We start from the raw sequence: 24019 nt of genomic DNA on the forward strand, positions 1-24019 counted from the left end.
TTGCCATTTCTAGAATTTCACATAAATGGGATCACACAGTATATAAGACTATAGTTTTAAAGCTTTAATCTCTGTTTAAAATGTTTCTTCACTGACCACATTAAAACGTGATTTGAACCTAAAACATCCAGATTTCACCTGTCTTTTTCCACTAAAGGCAAAGCAGGAAAGAAATGAAGAACCTTGATTACTTAAGAGAGAGTTAAAACAGACCTGAGTTATCAGGGAGCTCATAAAATCTCTGACTTAGTGACCATAAATAGATGTATACTTACCAAGTGCTGGTGTAGGACTGACCTTCCTTCATGTCTGAGTGAGATGGAGTAGAAAATAACTTTTTAAAGTTTGTTTCCAACCTGATAAGAGGATAATGGGAGGAGAGGTGAAAGATAGAAGAGAGGGCGCTCAGCAGAAAACTAAAGGAGGTGCACTTTTTTATCCCTCTGTATTCTGAACATATGCTATTATAAACATTCTGGAACATTCCATGTAAAGAGTAAAAAGCTCCTATGGTCACCTGCTGTGTTCTCCCTTTTAAAAAAAGAATTTCTGCATCTTTTTTAAAAAAGAATGTTTGAAAGTTCTTTATGCTAGGCCATGTGATTAATTGTAAGGCAAATGACGCTAGGTGGAGTATAATTATGACCGCTATGAACTCAAAGCCATTTTTATTAAAATTACAGTCTGATTTACTGTATATAGCCATGTGATTATCTGTAGGAAGACCTATGCACTTTAGTTCAGTATGAAGTATAGACACAAGGTTAAATATTAAGTGAAAAGTACTATATGTTTATATGTATGTATATACATCCATACATGTGTGCTGGGAATGTTAAATCGAAGGTTTTTTAATTTTTTAAGAAAATTTTAAATGTTTAACTTCCCCCTAACTCCCTGATACCTTATTTTTTAAGAATTTTAATTGTGATAATAAATGCATAACAAAATACACCATTTACATCATTTTAAGTGTATGGTTCAGTAGCATTAAGTACACTAATATTGTTGTGCAACTGTCACCCCATCCATCTCCAGATGGCAGAACTTTTTTCATCTTGCAAAACTGAAAGGTTGTTATCCATTACACGTTAACTCCACATTCCCTCTTTTCCTTCAGGCCCTGGCAACCGTCATATCTACATTCTGTGACTCTGACGACTCTGAGTACCTCATATGAGTGAAAGCATGCAGAATTTGTCCTTTTGTGTCTGGTTTATTTAACTTAGCATACGATCTTTGAGATTCATCCATGTTGGAGCATATCAGAATTCCCTTCCTTTTTAAGGCTGAGTAATATTCCACTATATGGTTAGACTACATTTTGTCTGTCCATTCGTCTTTCGGTAGTCACTTGGGTTGCTTCTACCTTTGGACTCTTGTGAATATATTTCTTAATAGTAAGCATTTCCAGCAATATTCCCCATGATGGTATAGGGAAGCTGATCCTATAAATGATACAAAGATGCCTTGAGCTGCTTTTCCCATGTATCATGGTGCTAGACTGTTGGTAGTTTCATGACAAAAGTACTGCATCTTTACTTTCCTGGGAATAAACTTAGTTCATGGTACGCTACTTTATAGTCATATAATAAAGCAGAACCGTGCCCAGCCTGACTGAAGGACTTCATTGTGTTATGCACTTGACAGGAATTTTCAATCTGGAAACTTTTCAATTCTGGGAAATTTATGTATTATTTCTTACATACTTTTCTCCCTATAGTATTCTCTGCACTCTCTGCCTGAGATTTCTGATAACTTGGATTTTAGACCTCCTAAACTTAACCTCTAATGTTTTTCTCTTTCTCTCTAGTTCCCCCAATTTTTGGTTTTATTTCTCGGACAGAATTATCAACTCCATCCCTCTCTCTCTCCCCCTTTATTTCTTTCCTTCTTTCAAGGTCCACTGTATAGTTAAAATTTTATTATGTCCAGTATTTATATGTATTCATAGTAGCACCACCTTAGTACTACTGTAGCTGGAAGTTTCCTATATTTAAATCTTTCATTCTTCTGAAATTTACTTTGGAATCTATATACTCATGAAGATAAAATCTGTGCTTTTGTCACGGTATTACTTAATGAATTTGCCATCCTTTTATCACTAGTATGCTATAATATACAATAAATGTAATTATAAATGTATAATAAATTCTCATATCTTCAAATTTACATATAATTAAATATTGGGTACGTCATACTTTCTCACACTTCCTCAGTCTCCTCCTCTTTCAAAATTTTATGTTTAGGTGACATCCATTTAATCTTCTTGATACAATTTTGAATCACTTTTTAAAGACTTCTCAAATGTCCTGATGGAATTGGAATTGAAATTAGATCAGTCTTACCATTTGCAAAGAACTGACATCTTTCTAATTAGTCTTTCCATCCAGGAAAATGGAATGCCTTTTCATGTTTTCAAATCTTATGTCTTATAGTACATTTTAGTAATTTCTCTACATTTCCTATTAATCCTAGATTAAATCTAGGGTTTTTTTTCTCATATTGTGAGTATAACATTTATATCATTATATTATTACTAGAGGTCTGTAGAAGGATATTTTATATTTCTGTTTTTTTCTCAAGGTACTTTATTATGCTCTGTTATGTGTACCAACATTAGCTTTGTTTTGTTTTTTATATTTTCTACATGGATAGAATCAGCCACGAAGTACGAGTTTTCCCTCCCTATGGGAATAGCTATAAATGTTCTTCCCTTTCCTCTCTTAGTGCATTGACTAAAACTTCTAGGAAAATTTCAGAAAATGTGGTGAATCCTGAATTGCTCTTGATGTCCATGAGACTGTATTTGTGCTGACTGTGAAACAAACGGTTCTCCTAACAGAGATGTTACTTACTATGTTACGGAAATAGTCATATTACTGGATTCTAAGATTTTAAAAAATTGACAAGTACTGAATTTAACAAAATAACCCTCTAAGATCTGTTTGAAATAACATTTTTCTCCTCTGACGTATTCAGGTGTCCAATCAAACTAATAAAATTCCTAGTATTAAATCTTAGATGAATCCCATGTTTTCAAGGTGTGCCATTCTAATAATACATAGCAGTTGTTTTAATACATTGTCTTGATTTGCTTCTATTTAATGTTGATTTTTGCTTATGAATTTAAGAATGGTTTAGGCTATAATTTTTTCTATAGTCTTTCCTTGTCAGGTTTTTAATCAGCCTTATGTTTACCTATTTATTATGGTCTGAAATGTTTCTGGGGCATCAGTATTCTGTCTCTAGAACTCATCTGTAGAACTCTTTAGGCATGGTAGATTTGGGGGGATATAATTTTTAATAACCATAGAAGACATTTTAAAAGTTATTGTTATAACCAGAAGTTGTCTATTTCTTCTCATGTCAGTTTGGAGATTTATACTTTGCTGTATATAATCCATTTATTAAGATTTTAAAGTGTGTTAGCATGTAATTATAATATTTTAATATTTAAAAAACCATCTCTGTGACAAATGTGTATTCCCTTTCTCATTTTCACATTTTTGTGTTTGCTACTTTTTTTTTACTAAAGCTTGAGTGAGGGTTTTCCCTACATTATTTTCTTAATTTTTGAATTTCTCAGATATTTGGTTTTGTAATTAGTTCTTTCTTCTACTTTCTAATTCATTAATTTTGTCTCTTACCTTTATAATTTCCTTTCTCTGACATTTCTTATTGTCTGGTTCTCGTCTTAATTGCATTAGCTCATTTATATGCCTTGTCTTCTTTTATTAATATCAATAAACTTTAATGTGGCAGAGTTACTTCTGAGTATAATTTTGACCCAGCTTCATATCTTGATATATTATTATTAGCTTTATTTATGGAGCTTATTTCCATTATAAATAGACACCGATTTAGATTAATACTTTAAAATTTCTAACTTCTTGATTTTTTTATGTATTTAACTAAAATTTTGTCACAAATTTCTGGTTTGTTGCATTGTAGCCAGTAAAACTTCTATTTTGGGGAAATCTAAAAATAGGTTTTTGTGTGTGTGTGTGACCATTTGTAAATATTCATGGATGTGGATACCCATTTTTTTGTAGAGAGCAAAGTTACATGTAAATATCAAGCAATTTTAGTAATTAAATTATTCAGGTTATATTCTTACTTGTTTTTGATCTATTTAATGTTTCAAGGTTGTTCTGTCATTTAACACTAAAGCATGCTCTTTTTAAACTCTCCTTTTAATTATAGCAACATTTACTGCATACATCCTAAGACCTAGACATGCGCTATCCAATATCGTAGTCAGGTACATGTGGCTTCTTAAATTTTAATTTTAATTATTAAAATTAAAAATTCAGTTTATATGCCACTCTTGCTGTATTTCAGGTGCTCAGTAGGCACACATGGCTAGTCGTTACCATACCAGACAGCACAAATAGAGAACATGTCCGTTGTCATAGAAAGTTCCGTCACGCAGCACTGATCTAGACTATTACATTTTATTGTGGAGTATACCGTGGATCAGTGTAGCGTTGCTATGTTGGTTATTTATTACAATGTGAATAATCCTTTCTATTTTTGTCTTTTAACTGCTTGATACATATTTACCTATCCTTTAATTTTTAATACTTCTATATCATTTTGTTCTATATATTCTCTTGTAAATAATATATAGTTCTGTTGCTTAAATATTTTTAAAATGAGTTTAACAAATTTATGTTTATTTTTATGCTAATATAAATCAAGAAACACCTTGATTTACATTTAAAAATAGTTTTCTGTTGTCCCCATTGGTTTCCATCTTATGATGCATGTATAGCGTATTAGTTAAGACCATTAGCTCAAGCATTTGCCTTCCTGAGCATGGATCTCATTTCAACATTTCGAGAATCAGTAGCTCTTAAAGTCTTTGTACCTAAATGTCCTCATTTGTAAAATGTGTAAGGTGGGGATAAAGATAGTACCCATTTCACAAAGTTATTAAGAAGGCCTTGTAAATAAATGTCTTGAATATGCCTGGTATCTAGTAAATGTTCATAACTATTATAAGTTAACTGCTGGGCTGTTTTCCTCTGGAAACATTAAATGTATTTTCATTATAATGGTTACCATCAAATTAAAAAAACTAAGCCTATATATCTCTAATTGTCCATTTCACAAAGGAAGTACGATTATTTGAATCCCATTTCGGATGAGGTCGTTAGCTTGCTTTTATTTCCCCTCCCGCCTGTATATGCATTCCATGATTTTTGTTGGAATTACCTGAGATAATATTCAATATTATTTAATTAATATTATTGAATATTGAAACTATTTTAACTTGAATCTTTGCTTTCAAGAATGATGAATTGTTTTACACCCTGAAATATAAATATCCAGCCTCCTCTATTTAGTCACATGGTTTGGACCAAATAGTTATCTATGTTTGGGAAGTTCCCATTTGGCTATTTCACTCTATATCACTCTTCACATGCTTTCCTTGGAAGCTGGAATGCATCCCTTCCCTCTGCTGGGGTGAACTGTATCATCATAAAGGATTTCAGTTATTGCACGTACCTAGATGACTTCTAAGTCTGCATGTCCATTTCCATACTCTCCCTCTTTCTAGTACAATAACTCCTGGTTTTAATATGTTATTTCCACAGGTCTGTTATCTATAAGATGTATATTTCTTTATCTATAAATAATGGGATTAGATTAAATGATCTTAAAGGCTGATTCTAGGAATAAAAGTCTATTAAGTTCCAATCTTTCCTCTTTATTATCCTACCAACAGTGCTCTTTAAAATTCTTTTAAACTCCTCCCTCTGAATTTGTTCTTTTTTCATTATTGGTCTAGAAGGTGGCCATTATTTCTCTAACAGATTTACTGGAGCATACAGTCTTTGTAAAACACCCATAGTCTTTGATCCTCTCAAACCTACCCTGCTACAATTAGTAGTTCCAGTATCCAGAGGGAACATAGTCGCCACCTGAGTTCTCAGCAGATATCTGCTCATCAGTTTCCTTTTTTCTATTCATCCACCCATGCTCTCAACTGTCCAAGCCACCTGATAACTCATCTTTGGGTGCCACTCAAAAAGTGAACTCATAAGAGCTGGTGCCAGTGAGATGAGGGATCAGCTTAAGGGATGGTGGCTTTCCCTCTATTTCTCTTCTCTCTACCTTTTAAATATTTTCAGTAGCACCTGCTCACCAATCACTACCTCATTTTTTTCCTTGGTTGATACTCACTTTACTCAGAGAGTTCAAACCATACCCTTAACCTCAGAAGTACTGGCACAGTTTTAGTCCAATAGCTAGGGCGCATGCCTCATTACTGAGAACACCCAAGAGAGAAGGGTAAACCTCTCTGGGGCTGAGGGGTGTCACTTGAATCCAAGAATGATTACTTTTGGGTCATGATCTCCAGAGATGGTTTCTGATTCCAGTTGACTTGGCTGGTCAGAATACTTCTTTTTCAAACTCAATCTCTGTCTCTCTGACTCTCTTTCAACCTCTCTCTTTCTCTCCCCCTCTCTCCCCTTTCATATTAGTTTTCATCTCTAATCCATATTGGAAAATTTTCATGTCTGTATCCCGAAACTACTAACTAATGTTACTGCTGCTACTACTACTGTCACCATTACTACTAAACTGTTAATACCACTGTCACTACTGTTAGGGCTGTTACTCTATGACATGAAGTGGGTGAAACCTTTACATACATTATCTCATTTAATCTTTACAACGGCCCTTTGGGTAACTTTCATTGTCTTCTATTCTCTCAAGTAGGGATAATAATCATAGGGAGATTAAGTAAATTTCCTAGAGCGTCTGAGCTTGTAAGTAGTGGAGCTGTGGTTTTGAACCAAGGTCTGTTGAGTCACAAAGCCCTCTCTCTTAACTGCTACCAGGCTCCAATCTGGCTGATTCCTGCACATGAGCTGATCCTCTATCCTTCTGGAGTACTGTCAAGTGTTGCTAAGAGATTCCAGCCCTCTTTCTGCCTAAGCCCACATACCATCCCAAATCCTTCAGAAAAGGCCTATGCAGCCCCTCGGGAAAATCCATCAGATTTGGCATATGAGCCAAATCTGAGCAAATCCTGTTTGTGAGCCACGTGGTATGTGACATAAAATGGTGTCCCCCCTCTGCTTTCCATTTCATGGTTCTCTTTTGGAACTGAGGGGACTGAATTCAAAGCCCAGTCACTTGGGAGACAAAATAATGTGAAGCCAGAGGCAAAGATTGAGGCTGTTGCCAAGATACCCTCCTGTCCCTTCCCTTCAATGACACATTGATGCCTTTTCCATATACTTGAACGCTGAACATACGACTGTGAAGTCAGAAGTAACCCACACGTCTTGTATATGTTCTCCTTTAATATTTTTAAAGAGCAAGCAGCTCTGTGCTTCCCACACCCTTGATCACACCATCTCTCCTCCCTAGAATCTGTTCTTATTTGGAAAATGGGATTTAAAGTACTTCGAACTTTCTTTAACTAGAAAGCTCCCAAATTATGAAACATACATATATGAGAATCACCAGGAAGTTCAAGTTAATGATAATTGATGCCATGAAGCGAAGTCAAACTAAAAATGGAAGTCCATGTGATTGTGCCTTTAGAAAAATGCCCATGTATTCTTTGCCTTGGTTTAAGATATGTCAATTCAAGGAGAAAAGATTTCTTCCTGTTGTTATGAAGCATTGCCAAAAAGAAAAGATCAATTATTCTCAAGACACATTTAGTTGAGCCTTCTTCCCACGTCCTAAGTACTTAGGTTTTTGTGAGTTATACAGCTGTACAATGCAGCAATTGTTTCATCTTTCTCAAACTAATAGAGATGCTAGAAACATCTGGTAGTTGATAGTTAATTCATTTTTTCATTGCACCTTTCCGTAGGAAGCAAGGAACGCAATTCAATATATCCCCTGAGAGAGTATTGCATTTATGACAGGTGTGTATTTCTTAACAAGTCGTTTGACACCATTGCTTCTCCTACGTCCAGCTGGAAGTCCATTCATCTGGCAAAAAAGGCAGGGGAGGAAAAGTGAAATTTGAAAGACAGTTGGAATTTCAGGTGGTTGTTGCATAAAGCATCCTGGTCACTCCAGTAATATTTATTCTGCTTATTTTGTGCAATTTCCTGCAACTACCTTTTACAAGTCTGTCACAATGATGACTTTCTCTGTTTTGAACGTTATTTAGCTGCATACTACTCATTTATTTGAGATGGTAAAATGAGGTTTCTTCTTAGCATGGAACTAGAAATGGATTCAACATAAGGTTTGACCTGAGGGACAGATACTCTCATCCTGGCATCCCAGTATCTTAGCATCCCAGCCCCATCTGAGCTTCAGAAAGAGCAGGAGGATATAAGATGAGTCATTATAGCCTGAATTTTCTGACCCCTTCTTAGTATAACTCTTTGATCTCTAAAGAGTTTTTACTTAGCTCCTTGTGACCTCCCTGAGATTATCTTTCTCCTCCCCAGAAGTTATGATTAGCTAGGGTTATTTTTACTGAAAACATCTCGGCGCTTGAAGTAGCAGGGTGAGGATGCTGCGTTCTTGGTGGAGGGCTCAGGGTTTGGAATTCTTCCCTTGATGTGACATAATGAATTTTAATTGTCCTGTCCTTGGGCCATGGCACGGCCACCCTAGCTGGCTGAGCCTGAAGGACTGGTGCTACTTAGGGAGGGGTTCAGAGGTAGCTCAAAGAAATGACATTAGTAGGTAAATAGTGAATGTAGGGCCACCTTGATGACCAAGAATATGGCATCTATCCTACTGGCATGGTGACTTCCTCATTTGAAGGTTTGGATGGCCAGATAGCTATAGAATATTTATTCCAAAAGAGTCAATACTGAATAGTGTTTATGTCACTCTCACTTATCTCATATTTCTCAGACTCCCAAGCACTGTTGACAGTCAGCCTTTTAATTGGCTTGAATGACTCCTAGTTATGCGCGGACACAGTCTCTGAATGAGGAAAAGCTCTGCTGTTAATAGACACATTTGATTCGTCTTCTTTTAATGTTCGATGTTAGGCAAAATATGTTGCTTGCCGACTGGCTCAGTAATTTCCCATTAAATTTCAGCGAAAGGGGCTTGGAATATGGACCATTTCTAATTTGTTCTTCAAAATAAAAATAAAAGTACATATATGTAGAATTGTAGAATGCCCAGCTCCTTTCATCCATCTCTCTCAGGAGTCATCCAGTAACGAGTTGATGGTAATATTCCCACTGGACTCATGAGGTTGCCGAAGCAGTGAGGGGTTTAGTAAATTGACCAAGGTCAATGCTAATGAGCAAAGTGGGTATGCCTCCACGTTAAATTACCTGGCTAGTTGTGGTCATACAGTTTCACTTACCACAATAAAATTATTTTGATTTCCTTAAAGCATCTATTGTAAATTGGCAGAGCTAATCCAAATAAACAGTTGGATTTAGACAGGACTGAGAAGTGGTGTGGGAGCTGGATGAGCTCAGATGACCTCAGTGCCCAGGCATCTCCATCCCCTCAAAGCCTTCCCCCGCTGATAAGTTCAGGAAGGATCTTGCTTAGTTCACACTCTTCCATTCGCTGGCCTGCCCTCCCTTATCCTTACTGCCACTTAATGGCTATAAAGAAATGTGTCTTCGTGAGATATCCACTTGGAAATGGCTTTCATAATTGCTGTTTGTGCTGCCTCCAGTCAGTCTTCTTTTCTTTGTCATTGGGGGTGGTCTGATGGCCTCAAGAATGCCACAAATGTGAGGAATGTGCACAAGTCTGGGGCTCTGATTTCAAGGCAGTTTCACCTGAACTCCCCTCCTCGTCTCCCCTTCCTTTGTGACTGGAGTAAAGAGAGCTTTAGTAATTAGGTTAATCTCTTTAGGAGAAATGTCTCGGTGGAAGTTGTGTGTCAGAACTGGAAAAGTCACTAAAGGAAGGTATTCTGATTCATCTTGGCCACTCTGTCTTAAAAGTTTTCTTTGTCTTAGAAACCAGTGCGATAGATGGTGGAATGACATTCTACTAAGTGTTAGATTTCTTCCATGCAGGAAAAAGAGAAATTTCTTTTCCCAAGTATGGTCTTCTGTTCTTTTCTTTAAGTCCCAAGAGTGGTATTTAATCTTTGAGAACATTATGCTTTGCATATGGTAAAGATTGTTAAAACCGTTGGGGAAATTTACCAGGAAATTGGTGCATTTTTTTTCTTCTTCCTTTTCTTCAGAGAACTAACAATGATCCTAACACTGTTTTCTGTGATCTAAGACTCACTTAAGTAACAGAGTGAGCTTTAAGGGTTCTGTCAAAATCTATACAGACTGGCTTTGCCTGTATCTGCTTGGCCAAATGATTGGCAGTGGAGCTCCATCTGAGGGAGATGCACCAGAATCACCCAGGGGGTTCTTTCAGACTTAGACTGCTGTCTTCTACCCCCAGAGTTTCTGATTCACTGTGTCTTGGGTGAGTAGCAAGAATTTGCCGAGCTTACAAGTTCCCAAGGTAATTGCTGGTCCCGGGACCACAGCTTAGAGAACCTTTGGAGAAGGAAGTAAGATTATATAATACATGCCCCATAGACAACACCTGCCAGCTACTATTCCTTACGCTGGGGTAACCCCTGGACTTGCTGTTGTTGGAAGTGTTGGAACAACCTATGCTACTACCAGGAAGTTTCTAATTCTGTTATCACCCTGTTAGGACATTTGAAAAATGGACCAGTGATATATTTGCAAAATATGACTCTAGCTTCTTAAGAGATGTTTAAGATACCATTATTTTGTTGCTTTCTATTCCAAATCTTTGTCTTGGAATCTCTGTGTTGTGAGAAAAATGACTACAAATGCCACCAGGGAAGGAAGGTCTTAGTATGATACTCAGTTTAACACCTCTTGGAGAAGGATTTGTTTTTCCCGTGTCACGTGGCTTAAACGGTTGGTTAACCGGGACAAGCCTCGATGTGTCTGGACTGAGCTAATGAGTAGCTGAATAGTTTATCCATAAGTGCAGAGTAATCCTCATGACCATATGATATAATATGGAAAGTAGTCAACAGTTTCAAAAACTGACATCACCCAACCTATTGTTTTCATTTGACTTAACTGATAGTTCCTACATGCCTTAAAGGGAAAAGTGGACTCATTAGTAGAGGAGGGAGAAACCACCTGGCAAAGCGGCACAACTCTAATTACATATGCAAGTCCAGCTGCAGTTTTCAGTTATAGCACGGGAGACGGGCAAGAAAACAGGGCGGTAAAAAGCCAGTGCCCGGCAAAGATTAGAGGCAGAGCCTGCTGCCAAGGGACTTAATGACAAGTTCCAGCAGTGTCACAGATGCTTCGTGAAAGGAACAAACAGATTTTAATAGGCTAACTGTTATAAATGAAGTTAATGATAGTGTCTTCCTCTTTTAAATGACCTCTTAAGAGAGGCTAAATATATCACACCTGACAACTTACTGATGAATCAGTCATCTCTAAATGCAAAAGTTACACAGTTTTAGGTGAAAATGAGTTTCTGGCATTTCATGGCAGGAAATGGTACAAAACTGGAACATGAGAACAATAGGCTAACAAGTTACTTATTGGTGGAGAGACTTAATATTTTTATCTCCCAGCTCAGCACGTCTGTGTTGTCCAATGAGATTTTCCCTGCTGAGTTAAAGAACTGGAGAACAGTTGTAAAGGTTTTAGGCTCTGGATGCCTCCTGCCAGGAGGCACTTCCTATCCTGTTCTCCAGAAGTCACCTAAAAAGGAAAGGCTGGCACACACGTGACCAGGGAAATGATCTTTGTCTCCTGGCGTTTCCAATCTCTGCTTCTTGAGTGTGGTGGTTTTCTCATTCTGTTACCTTCCCTGTGCTAAATGGTGTCTTCACCCATACTGCCATGGCCCACACCAAAGTCAGAGAATTGGGAGAGTCTCAAGTGATCCTCGTGGGACTTCTAAGTGACCTCAGCTCTTTTGGGCTCCCCAGCCCAAAGAAATGTTGCCATTTCAGTTTTTGTCAAGTGCCTCAGACTAGGCTGGAGAAGCTTGGTGTACTCGGTACCTTACAAAAGCAGCTTCCTCCCAGTCGCCACCCGTAAATAGAGAGCTAAAGAAAATAAAAGTCACATCCAACATATATATCGATCACATAGCATAGTAGGCATTTTTCTAAGCCCTTCCTAAGTTGCTGAGTACAATTAAAATAGAAACTAATTTTCACATACTCAAAACATATACAACTTGACAGGAAAACACTTCTACCTGTGTAGCACTTTATTTTTAGAAAAAAGGTGTAGAGATAAATCAGGATTCAAGAATTGACATTCTTGGGAGGAGGGAATAGCTCAAGTGGTAGAGCGCATGCTTAGGATACACAGGTTCCTGGATTGAATCCCCAGTACCTCCTCTAAAAAAATAAAAAAACAAATAAGTAAACCTAATGACCTCCTTCCCCCAAAAAATAAATTAAAAAAAAAAAACAGAATTGACATTCTTAAGCAAGAGATAAGTGAATTTGACTTACTTGGATAAATTTAAATGGATAGGTCCACTAGATCTAGAAAAAAATCTTCAAAAATGAGACTTTCCATTGGTGGTTTCCATTTTGAGATCATTCATGTCTTTATCTAACAAATATTTATTGAGTTTTTACTGTATGTTTGGCAGTAAAAAGATAACCCTGAAAAAAGGGGGTATTTTTCTTCCTAGGGGTGTTTTTAAAGTCTAGTGGGAAAGCCAAACACCAAAATAAATAATTATGATAAAATCAGATGTGAATTATGATGGTGGAAGATAGCAGGAACTTCCAGTGGGGGATCTAACCATGGTAGAAGTGACGGTCTTCTGGAATATTTGGCATTTATGCTGAGACCTGAAGGATTTGGAGGGTCAGCCTGCTAATGAGTGGAGGACAAGCACTTCAAGTAGAAGCAACAAGACGTGTGAAAAATCAGAGATGAGAAAGTGTGTAGTGTATTCAAATAACTGAGAGAACATCTAGTACCAAATTTTATTTAGCTGATAAGGACATTCACACCCCAAGGAGTGAAGAAAACTGTCCACTGGAGCCAGGTGTGGGATGCTGGTCACCTGACTTTAAGAGCTGGCATCCTGCCATGCACCCCATGGCCCTCTGTGGACTGAGTAGACCTTTGGGGAAGCGCTGCTGGAACTCATGACATTTTTGCATGAATGAAAAATAGTCTGTTTCTAGATTATCATAATACAAAAATTTGGCTAGAAAAAGTCTGCCAGAAAATTATGGCAATGAATATACAAATCTCCAGTGTCTGCTGCCTTAATGGTTCCCTTTAGACGTACAACATGCGTAGTCATGTTGACCTTTGAGGATTCAGATCAATCAAACCTAAAGTAGTAATCTTTGACGCTTCTGTTGGGAAGAGTCCATAACCATCTCACTCCAGTGGCTTTTTAATGGTTTCTGATGGGCTGCCCAGAGTGGAACCACTGACCTTTACCTCTTAGATGTTTGTGTTCTGTTAGGTCCTGATTTATGACCCATTGCCTGCTGTGACCTTCAGAATTCCTGTCTGTTCTCCCACCTGCTTGCCTTCTGGTTTCTGATTTATTACTTTCCATGATCTGGTTCATTTTCTGTCTGAAATGAATGTAACGGTCAAATCATAGAATTAGACATTTAATTTTGAAATTTTCCTCCTTACTGTATCTCTCTCCCTCTCCTATTTAGTCTTTTTTTTTCTGTTTTGTAGTTGATCATAACCCTTGTGGCTTGGATTGGGAGTCTCTTTTATAAAAGGCAAGCTGGAGAAAAGAATGGAAGCTGGACTTGGGTTAGAATAGATTTTCCCAAGTGTGTTAATGCTTGGGAAACACTAGTTTTGCATGATGTTTATAGGCTTTCAACAAACAGAGGCAAGAGTCTTTAGTAAAATAAGTTTGGATAACTGTTGGGTGGTGAGGGGCATTTCTTTTCTACACTGCAGTCTTCAGAGTCATTATCATGCTCGTGTGCTTATGACTATGCAAGTGTACACAGCATTTGTAAGATTTAATTGACCATGTAGGTAATGAGATTCCTGTGCTCTGTGGAATACTCTTGCCACCTGGGCTTGGTGCTCTAACCAGGCCCTAGAAGGACTTGGTTCAGAAGAGGGAGACAGTAGTCCATTCCTTGATGCCCATGGAGGCGTGGCAAAGGAAGGGTTCCTTCTGGGTGGGCTGCCCATATCCCAGGCAGTATTTAGTGGCAAGGGAAGGAGCGGCCAGGGAAGGCCAGAGGCAGAATCCCACCAGGGAAAGAGAAATGGTAAAGTCTGATGATCATAGCTTCTGTTAGCTGTTTAGGGCAGGGCTCCAGCTGCCCTGAGAAACTGGAGTGCCCATCTGGGAACAGTGACTGGGGATAATGGTAGACCGTAAGTGTGGCACTCCTAATAACTGCCTCAAGGCCTTGGCAGGGTGGTCAAAAGCCCTGAATCCAGAGTCACACAGCTTTTTATTTTTTGTCTCATGCAAGTCTGAGGGAGATGCAGTGACCCTTGGCCATCTTGAAGCATGGACAATTTTTTATATATATATATATACACATATATATACACACACACACATCTTTTTTTTCCACAAATGTTAGCATGTGTATATAGTGTTCTGTACCTTGTGTTTTTTTAACTTGGCATTCTGTCTGTGAAATCATTCTCTATAAAGTTCCTTCAATTTTTAAATAGTGACATAGAATTCTATTGATGGGTATACTGTATTTACTTAATTAGTCTTACATTGGTGGGCATGTATACGATTTACAGTCTTGCAATGAATATTGAATATACGTTATTTCACACATGTGAGAGTGTCTCTGCAGGATAAATACTTTGGACTGGAATATCTGACTCAGGAAGAATGTACACTTTAATTTTGACAGATATTTCCAAGTTGCTTTCTATAGACGTTGAACCAATTTGTACACAGTCCCATAATGCATGAGAGTACATTCCTCATTTTAGTCGTCGCCATAGTCCCTGGTATTTCCTGTCGCCTCCTAACATTGAAGCCATACTTTAGGTGCCATTTATCATCATGTATATATAAAATGTATGTGTATATAGGAGAGTTATACATTTATATATACATAAATATAGGGGAGTTAAGAGGAAAGTGAATTATTTCTTCCCTACAGTAAAGATGGAAATGTGTGTTGATTGTAGACATATTAGGTACAGAATTCAAACAGCTCTTTGTCCAGTGCTCCAGCTTGTAGGAAGTACTCGATGAAAATACGTTTATTACTGGCTGGGGGACAGATTAATTGGAATTGGGCTAGAGTGGGCTCACCTCTTGGGGGCCTTTAGTACCTACAAATGAATGGAGTTGGAGACTCCAGGACTGACATTCAGTACGTGTTTATTGAATTGAATCGAAAAAATCTAATTTTAAAAATGATTTCTTAAACCCCGGATCCTTTTGCTAAGCTTGCATGTATTTTAAATGGTTTAGTTTTACAATCTTGATTTAGGATTAACATCCTGTCAAAAAAAAAAGACATAAAGAATAAGAAAAGGAGCTTTGGATACAAATATGGAATGTAAGCGATTCAATGTGAATGCCTTAGGTCTAATATTTTGCATTCCTCTAATATATCATAGGGAGCTAGGCTTTGATTTCCTCCTTGGGCCTTTATTTACACTGTATGTGTTCCAGGCTGTCTGCTTCCAGGGGAGACTGTGCTGTGATTGTCTGGGTGAGGAAGGGATCCTGGACCTTTTTTTGTCTCCTAGTGCATTGCTAGGCAAGCCAAGCTTCCTCGGCTTCATTTTCCCTCAGCCTAAGGGGAAAGATTTGAACTTAATATATTTTCTTAATCGAAACGGGGAAGTGAGGATACAGTGACCTGTAAGTATCAATTGGAGATCAAGTAAGTTATAGCAATAATAACTCCACTCCCCACCACCCACTTCATGGAGCTGGGTAGTGGGGGCCATGGTAAGTCTTCCCATAGCCTTGACTTATTGGACCACCTCAATGTGAGCTGGAAAAAAAGACAGGAATGGAAATGGACATCTAACATATTCCTAACTGTGTGAAAATATCCACGGCAAAGAAAAGGACCAAATCAAATGCACTACAACCCATCAGTGGTCCTCTCTGAGCAGGGGCATGATTGACAATTGCCGTTTTTCTTTTTTGTTGCTGTTCAAGTTTCCAACCTTCCTAAAACGAGTGTTCCGTTTATAATCAGGAAGCTATTAGACTGTATTTATTTGTCTGAAAAAATAGAAGAGAAAAAGATGCCAGTGACAACCACCAGTGTTTATCTGCCTGCTCTGCCTCCACTGCTTGAGTTGTCCCTCCAGAGCCCTGGGGGTTTCCAGGGGATGTGTCCCTATACTCACAATGTGTCTTCCTGATGCTATGAGAGTCGTGCCATCTCTCTCCTCCCCTCCTTGGGTCTCTGTGGGAAGAGTTTGGTTGCTCTCAGTGGCCGCAGAGGACCTGTTTCCACTGCTGTTGTCTCTTGGGGCGTTGCTGCTCAATTGCAACCAGTGCCCTCTGTGGATAGTGGCCATCATGTCACCAGTACGGTGATCCGAATGAAGCAGCCACTGCCATCAGTGCCTCCTTTAATGCCAGCTCCTCCTCCACAATCATAGATTCTCTGATCCTTTGTGCTTTCAGTAGCCCTTGGAAATTTTGCAGGAACGGTTTGAGATTTTAGTAGATATTTATTAGAGTTTCCTTGTCCAGAGACTCAGGGTGAGTCTACAGTGATCGAATGAGGAAACAGTTCTATTATAGGATCTAGGCTGTGCTCAGAATGACCCCTTTCTTTCACAGCTCACCTGTTGTCTTTGAAACACTTTGGCTGTTGACCCTTTGTTCTCTTAGGATGAGTAAGTTTCCTGGAGGCTTCTTGGTCTCTTTTGTGCATAGATCCCTGGTGAGTTCATTCCACTGTATCTTCTTGAGTCATAAGGTAAAAAAAAAAAAAAGTGGAAGCTCAAGTCCCTGCCTGGGTCTGTGATCACTGATGGATGGGAACTCTCAATTCTCGAAAGGAGGCAGAGGAGAAACAAAAAAGAAGAGAAGTGAAGGAGGATCACAGAACCCTGAAAATGCTGGGCTGTGTAAAGAGGATCAGACTGTCCCCTTCCTCCCTCTACCTCTGTGATTCTCATTCCAGAAATTATCCAGATCCAGAAAAGTGAAGGGAAGTGCTCTTTGTTGAGTGCCTGCTGAGAAGTGCTTCATGTCCAACATGATCCTTGCAAATTCTCATGCTGATGTTAGGACCCAGGTCTTGTAGATGAAGAAATGGAGACTGAGAAACGTTTAGTAATTGCCTCAGCTCATGCAGCTGTGAAGAGGGGGGCTCTGGACTCTATGAAGTCCATGCCTGGCTCTGCCCAACTTTGTCCTTGACTGTGTAGTCTGGCTGCTTCTGCTGACCTTTGAGATTGGCTTCTTTTAGGTCAGAGTTTCTGAACCATGGCACTGGTGACATTTGGGATCACATAATTCTTGGCTGTTGGAGGCTGTCCTGTACATTATAGAATGTTCAGCAACATCCCTGGCTTCTACTCGCTAGAAACCAACAGCATCCCTGCCCCCAGTTATGAGAACCAAAAGTATCTCCAGACATTGCCCAATGCTGCCTGGGGCGGGGGGCAAAATTGCCTCTGGTTGAGAACCATTAATTTAGGCACTCCAGCTTTAAGGCCTTTCTTCTTAGGTGACTCCACTTCTCTGCTCACCTCTCTTAACACTTCCTCATTACTCTGCTGTACCAGTGAGTGGCTCTTTTCAGATGAGGATATAGAGACCTGTGCACAAAGGAAGCTGGGCTGAGCAGATCACCTGGGCTCCAGGCAGAGCCTGGGTGAAAGCGATGACCCTGAGAGGTGAGAGATGGGCCAGGTGGGGATGGATGGGGGGAGCCTCTGGGTGGGAGAGGCTGGTGCTGCAGTGCTCTTCTTGATTCCTCCATCCTTGGGTGGGCAAGAAAGTGGTCTGGGGATGCAGCTGTGCCTCTCCCATTCCCATCCTTAATAGATTTTCAGTTTTTGCCTCAGATGGCTGGGTCTCCCCTGCCCTGTGTTTCCTGTCTCCTTTACCTTTTCCCTGTTTTCTGCCCCTTCCTGGAGAGTTTGGGCATCCCTGGTAAAAAAGGGGAGACTCATCAGGATGAGCTGTATTTGTGTGTCAAAGGAAGCACTACATCCTTTACATTGACTTCATTCCCCCCAATGACACTGACTCTCTTAACTCAGCAAATTCCACAGCAGTCCTTGCCAACTGTGATTAGGCACATCACAGCACACGTGGACACATGTATGCTTTAACATAAACACAGATAACAATACTTTGCTCTCACTGAAATGATGTATTTTTGTTCCTCTACTCTGTTGTCTTATCTAGACACCTCTTAATGCAGGACAGCTTTAAAAGTCACCTTACCTTTGATCAGGTTCTCACCAAACTGCAAATAGCACCCCAGTGTCTGCTTGGCTTTCTTTAAAGAATACTAGAAAAGGATGACTCAGTCCTGGTGATTGGCCTTGGTGAAGGACCAGTGGAAGGGCATTTGAGTGCTCATGAGTTGGTCCAAAGAATACAGATGCCCAATGTTTCCAGCTTGGCTTGTGGAGTCTTCCCACATTGTGGCTGTGTCTAGAAGTCCCTAGTGTGGTGGTGAGCTGTGCAAACCATTATGTAATGGTGTCTTCTTACTTCCTGTCCATGGTTCCTGAATGGAGAATTTTGCACACCCTGGGAGATCTATTCCAGATCTTAATTTTCTGGTCTTGAAAAATGCAAATACTCTTCCTTCTTAAATTCAACATAAATCAGATGCCTCCTGTTCACATCTTATTCCCAGCCATTATGGTTTCTGTCATCTCTTTGTTTTCATTTGAAAGTTGACCTCCATCCACAATATCTCATTTAAATGATGGCACCTCTCTCTATCTAGTCTTCCCTTTCCCCTCTTGTCTCCAACTCTTCTTTCTCCTTTATTTCTCTCTACTCTGCTTTTCCTGGTTGATGCTTATTTTTCCCTCTGCAAAACTGTTTGCATCTGTGTTCCAGTTATAGTCAACATTTGTTGGTGCTGAATTTGGATAGGACTTTGTGTTAAGTGTTACGGACATGATTCATGCCCTACCATCAAGAAAATTCATAACTTGAATTGTAATACAAGACAAATGATAAAACCACATTTTTTCAATCCATGAATTCAACAAAAATTTAGTGAGCAAAATATGTCTGAGGCAATATTTGGGGTGTTGCATACACACTGGAGAGTAAAATAGACCCACCTTGCCCTCACATAGCTTATAATCTTAGATGTCATCAACCATTAATAATAGATTTTTCAGGAATAAAAGCTGCATTAAATGTTCATATCAGTTGTAAGATAATCCTTGACTTCAGAAAAATTTTAACGTGAAAAATAAGTTTGTTTTCAGTTTGGTCCCCAGAAACTCTGAAATGAGGATTTATTGGTGAATGATTAAGAAAATGCTTCAAGGCGATGCAGCTTAAGCGATTGGGTGAGCAGGCAGTGAGGGCAGAAGCCCAGCAGGGATGCAATGTCAAGTGAAATCTCACCTTCTTCCTGATAAGCCACAGGGTAGGTCTGAAAGCAACGTACACCTCCGAGGTTGCCCCTCTGGTGCAGGGAGCTGTGCTGGTTTTCATGCTCCTTTCTTGTTAGTCCTGAGCTAAGGGTCAATCCCCAGGTAGGTCAGGATGTGGCACAGCTCAGGTTGCTCCCCTAGCCCAAGGGCAGCACCAGGTGCAGTCCCTGGAGGCCAGAAGGTACCCAAACCAGGGGAGGTGACCCAGAAAGAGTGAAAAGGACCTCAGGGGATCTGGAGGGAGCTAGTGTCTATCATAGTTTCATCTCAGATCTAGGACCCATGGTGAGCACTACCATAGCTACGTGTATATGCACAGATATGTGTACATACATACATACATATATGCGGGTATATTTTTTAAATTGATTTTATAAGTAAACTATGAATGTTGAAAATGTAAAAAAAAAATGAGAAACAAACTTCCTCCTAATTTTAATATCTAGTTGTGAGTTACCTTGAAGATTTAGCTGTATACCATTTCAGTCTTTCTTCTTTTCAGTGTATGCCATTCAGGTTATAAGCATTGGATTTTTCAGGGGAGTTTGGTCTAATATTCCTACTTATATTTATGGACATCTTTTGACATTCAGGAAGGCTGGGCTGGATTTGCCCTGCCTTCCGGGTGGCTGTGTGCTGTAGGAGGGGAGCAGGCATGTGGCATCTGATACCTCTTGCGAAGAAGAGACATTTTCTTGTCTCTTCCTCCAAGAATGCCTATTTTTCATGTTTCAAATAATGATGATCTCAGGTGTCATTGTTATCACTGATAGTTTTGTCATTGTTATTGTTTTTATTTTTTTTAACTAAATGTGCAATGACCTAAACAGGCAGTGTCAAATACATGCGTTATGATTACAAACTTCTATGCACAATACATATCTACTAGGAAAGAGTGAAACATACACAGCTAGACAACCCTGTTAGGGAGGAATTAAAAGACCATTTCCTTGTTAGGTTGTGTTGTAACAGCTTGTGTTCAATATTGATGTGATTGGGATCATTTTATTGTGACTTGGGATTGCTTTAGTGTAAATAGGCTTAATTGGGGTGTCAGAAATGCATAAGAACTTTTCCTTTGCTATTAATGGTGATTTTATTTTTTACTTAGGAAAATTGACCTTAGGATGGATTTTTTTCTAGGAGGTAGTGACTTTCAAAAGGTACAGAGCAAGACCTATGTGTGTGTATGTATGTGTGTGTGTGTGTGTGTTCAAATATAAACGTGACTGTACCTTTTTAAAAAGTTTTTATTTTAGAATAATTAGATTTACAGGCAGCTGCAAAACTAATAGAGATCCCATGTACCATATACCCCATTTTTTCCAGTGATTATATCTTATATAAATATACTACAATGTCAAAGTCATGAAATTGACATTGGTACAACACGTGGGTATAGGTCTGCTCCATTCTATCATATATGTAAATTTGTCTAACCACCGCCACAGTCAATATACAAAACTGTTCATAACCACAGGGTTCCTTCATGCTACCCCCTTCTGGCCACACCTACTCCCCCTCACCATCTCTAACCTTTAGCAACCACTAAATTCTTATCCATCTCTATACTTTTTCTACTTTGATAATTTTATATAAATGGAATTATACAATACATGTCCTTTTGAGATTAGCTTTTTTTTTCACTTAGAGTAATTATCAGGAGATCCATCCAAATTATTGCATACATCAAGTATTTGTTTGTTTTTATTGCTAAGTGGTGTTCCATGGTATGGACACTCCAGTTTGTTTATCTGTTCATCAGTTGATGGCTGTTTGGATTGTTTCCACTTTTTTACTATGACAAATAAAGTTGCTACGAATATTTGTGTACAGGTTTCTATGTGGACATAAATTTTCATTTCTCTGGGATAGATGCCCAGGAGTATGATCGCTGGCTCGTATATTAGTGTAGGAAGTTTTTAATGCAAAAATGTGACCACGTTGCTTAATTTTTAGATATAGGCTAGAAGGCATAGACTCAGCCAAAAATGTTTTCTACTTTTTTAGGCAAGATGAACTTAGCATTCAGATAATGCTGATTTTATAGAATGAGGATTTGTCCACAAAGAATTCATGTTATAAGTATTATTTTATTTTTCTAATCTGGTACTATATTCCTAGACCTTGTTCTAACTTATAATTTTGTAACAGTCTTATTACTCCCAGTGAATTCACTTGGAATGACTGCTTTTTTGCAGTAGGAAACACAATGTCCTTAATATCAGATCATCATTATTCCACTAAAATTGACTATTTCAATACAGCAAATCTAGGGACATTCTCACTGTAGCCAGTATATATTGTTTTCCTTTCAAGGGGCACTATTTTCATTTTCAATTTTCTTTCTCTGTTTTTTGACAAACGTAGTTTTCAATGCCTGTAAAAATGGGCAGTCCTTCCTATTCAAAAGGCATTGCTAATTTTGGTTATTGTCTCGTGTTGCTTTCAGACTTGTAAACATTGTAGAAATAAAGCATTGTTCTGTCACATAAGCCTGAGAACATCAGCTTCAATGGGGCTAACTCTAACCCCCTCCCGTCCAATATTGAGAATCAGCTTGATGAAACAATTTCATGGTATTTGATTTAGTAAAGATTTCAGGCACTGTCACACTGGGCTTCTGGGATTCTCATCACGCAGTCAGTCCAGTGACTGAAGCATGAAGAAGCAAGGTATTGCCAAATGTGTCGCAACTGCTGATGTAATTTGCAGTTCGCTTTTTTTTTTTTTCAGTGAAATAACGTAGAGCATATGTGGCTAGCTTAAACTTATTTTTAAGTCAGAATGTATTCAGAACTGAAAAAGAAAATGAGAGAGGAGAGAACCTCATAAACTAATTGAGTGGCACTTGAGATGCAGGAATAGCCAAGCTCTTGAAAACCCTGCTTCAGCCCTGGAAGTGTGCACTCCAGCCCTCCATCCTTCCTAGTCAGCTCTGTTGGCTTTGAGATTTATGATTTATGACCTGCCACTTCTGGAGTATTTATAATATTTCAGTGGAGAAGATTCTGACCAATGTCATGATTAAAGGACAAGGGTTTGAACAAGTTGGCCAAGGTCAAAAAGGAGCTTAAGTCTGAAGTTGGCATTAGATATCTGGCCTTAGCTTTCATCTTCTCAGTCAGAATTCGCTTGAGTGACCACAACATTCAGTTTTCTCAGGAAAGTCTAGGTTAAATGGTACCAATGCAGATATTAATAGTGCCCTTTATACTCTGAAAATGTCCCAGTTTCAGGACAAATTCTATGTTCACCCTACTGTTAGCTGCATCAGTATAATTTTCTTGATATATTAATGACAAGGTTCATCTATTTTCCCCTTACGCAAAATAAACGAGTGATGATCATGTGTCCTTTAAGTCTTCATACTGATATAAAAACTTCGGTTTAATGATTGCTATTTTCTGTTTGTTAATACTAGAATTTCACTCCTAGTCATAAACCCAAGGGAAACACATGCATATATATCCAGACAAAGGCTTGTACACATTTTCTTTGTGGCATTATTCTTAATATTTTTTACAATATTTTTTAAAATTTTCACGATTTTTTTAAACCCCACAAGTATCCGTGAACAGGGTCTGTGGTATATTTCCATGATGGAATATACTAGATAGCAAAAAAAAAAAAAAAAAAATACCACTGACCTATAAAAATATATGTATGGGCTTTAGAAATACGTTATGTAGAAAAAATGGTGCAGAGAGTGCATATTGTGCAACTTAATTCTAAAAAAAAACCAGAAAGCTAATCTCACTGGTAGAAATCAGAATATTGCCTTGGGAATTGGGGGGTAGGTTTTACCTGTGTGGCGGCAGGGAAGCCTTCTAGGGTAATAGAAATGTTCTCTATCTTGATCTGGGAGGCAGTGGCATGAATGTATACATCTGTAAACATTCATAGGGCTTTACACTTCAGATTTCAGCATTTTATTATTTATATCTCAATTTATAAAAAGCTAGAGAAGAAATTAATGTAAGAACTAAATCTATTAAACATTTCTGTTAAGTTTCTACAGCATGACAATCATTGGTATATTTGAAGAAGTAATGTTAGCCATGAATTAAAGATCATAACTCTGAGATTTACATATGTTAGCCACTATATATAAAAATAGATTTTTAAAAAGTTTCTTCTGTATAGCACAAGGAGCTATGTTCAATATATCATAATAACCTTTAATGAGAAAGAATATGAAAGCAGATATATGTATGTATATGCATGACTGGGACATTGTGCTGTACACCAGACATTGACACATTGTAACTGACTGTACTTCAATCAAAAAAAAGATAATAACTCTATTTGATTAAGAATGGGTATCTACCTCTTCCCTCCTTGCCTTCATCACATCACTATTGTTGTGTCCTGACCTTCCCTAACCAAAGTTCGGTGGTCTTGGGTGAAAATGCTGAGCAAATGAGAACCTTGCTGTGGCATGAAGTTGGGGCAGAGCCAAGGTGATGCTTCAAGTTGGATGG

The 24019-nt window shown here is 38.5% G+C and overlaps 1 protein-coding gene across 1 annotated transcript in view; it reads left to right on the top strand.

The window, feature by feature from the left end:
- The window catches only part of MID1 (midline 1), a 577456-nt gene that overhangs the window by 104141 nt on the left and 449296 nt on the right, over positions 1–24019 (top strand). The gene's annotated exons all lie outside the window — the stretch shown is intronic.

Source organism: Camelus dromedarius, chromosome X, assembly GCF_036321535.1.
Source record: "Camelus dromedarius isolate mCamDro1 chromosome X, mCamDro1.pat, whole genome shotgun sequence".
In the NCBI taxonomy this organism is placed as follows: Eukaryota; Metazoa; Chordata; class Mammalia; order Artiodactyla; family Camelidae; genus Camelus; species Camelus dromedarius.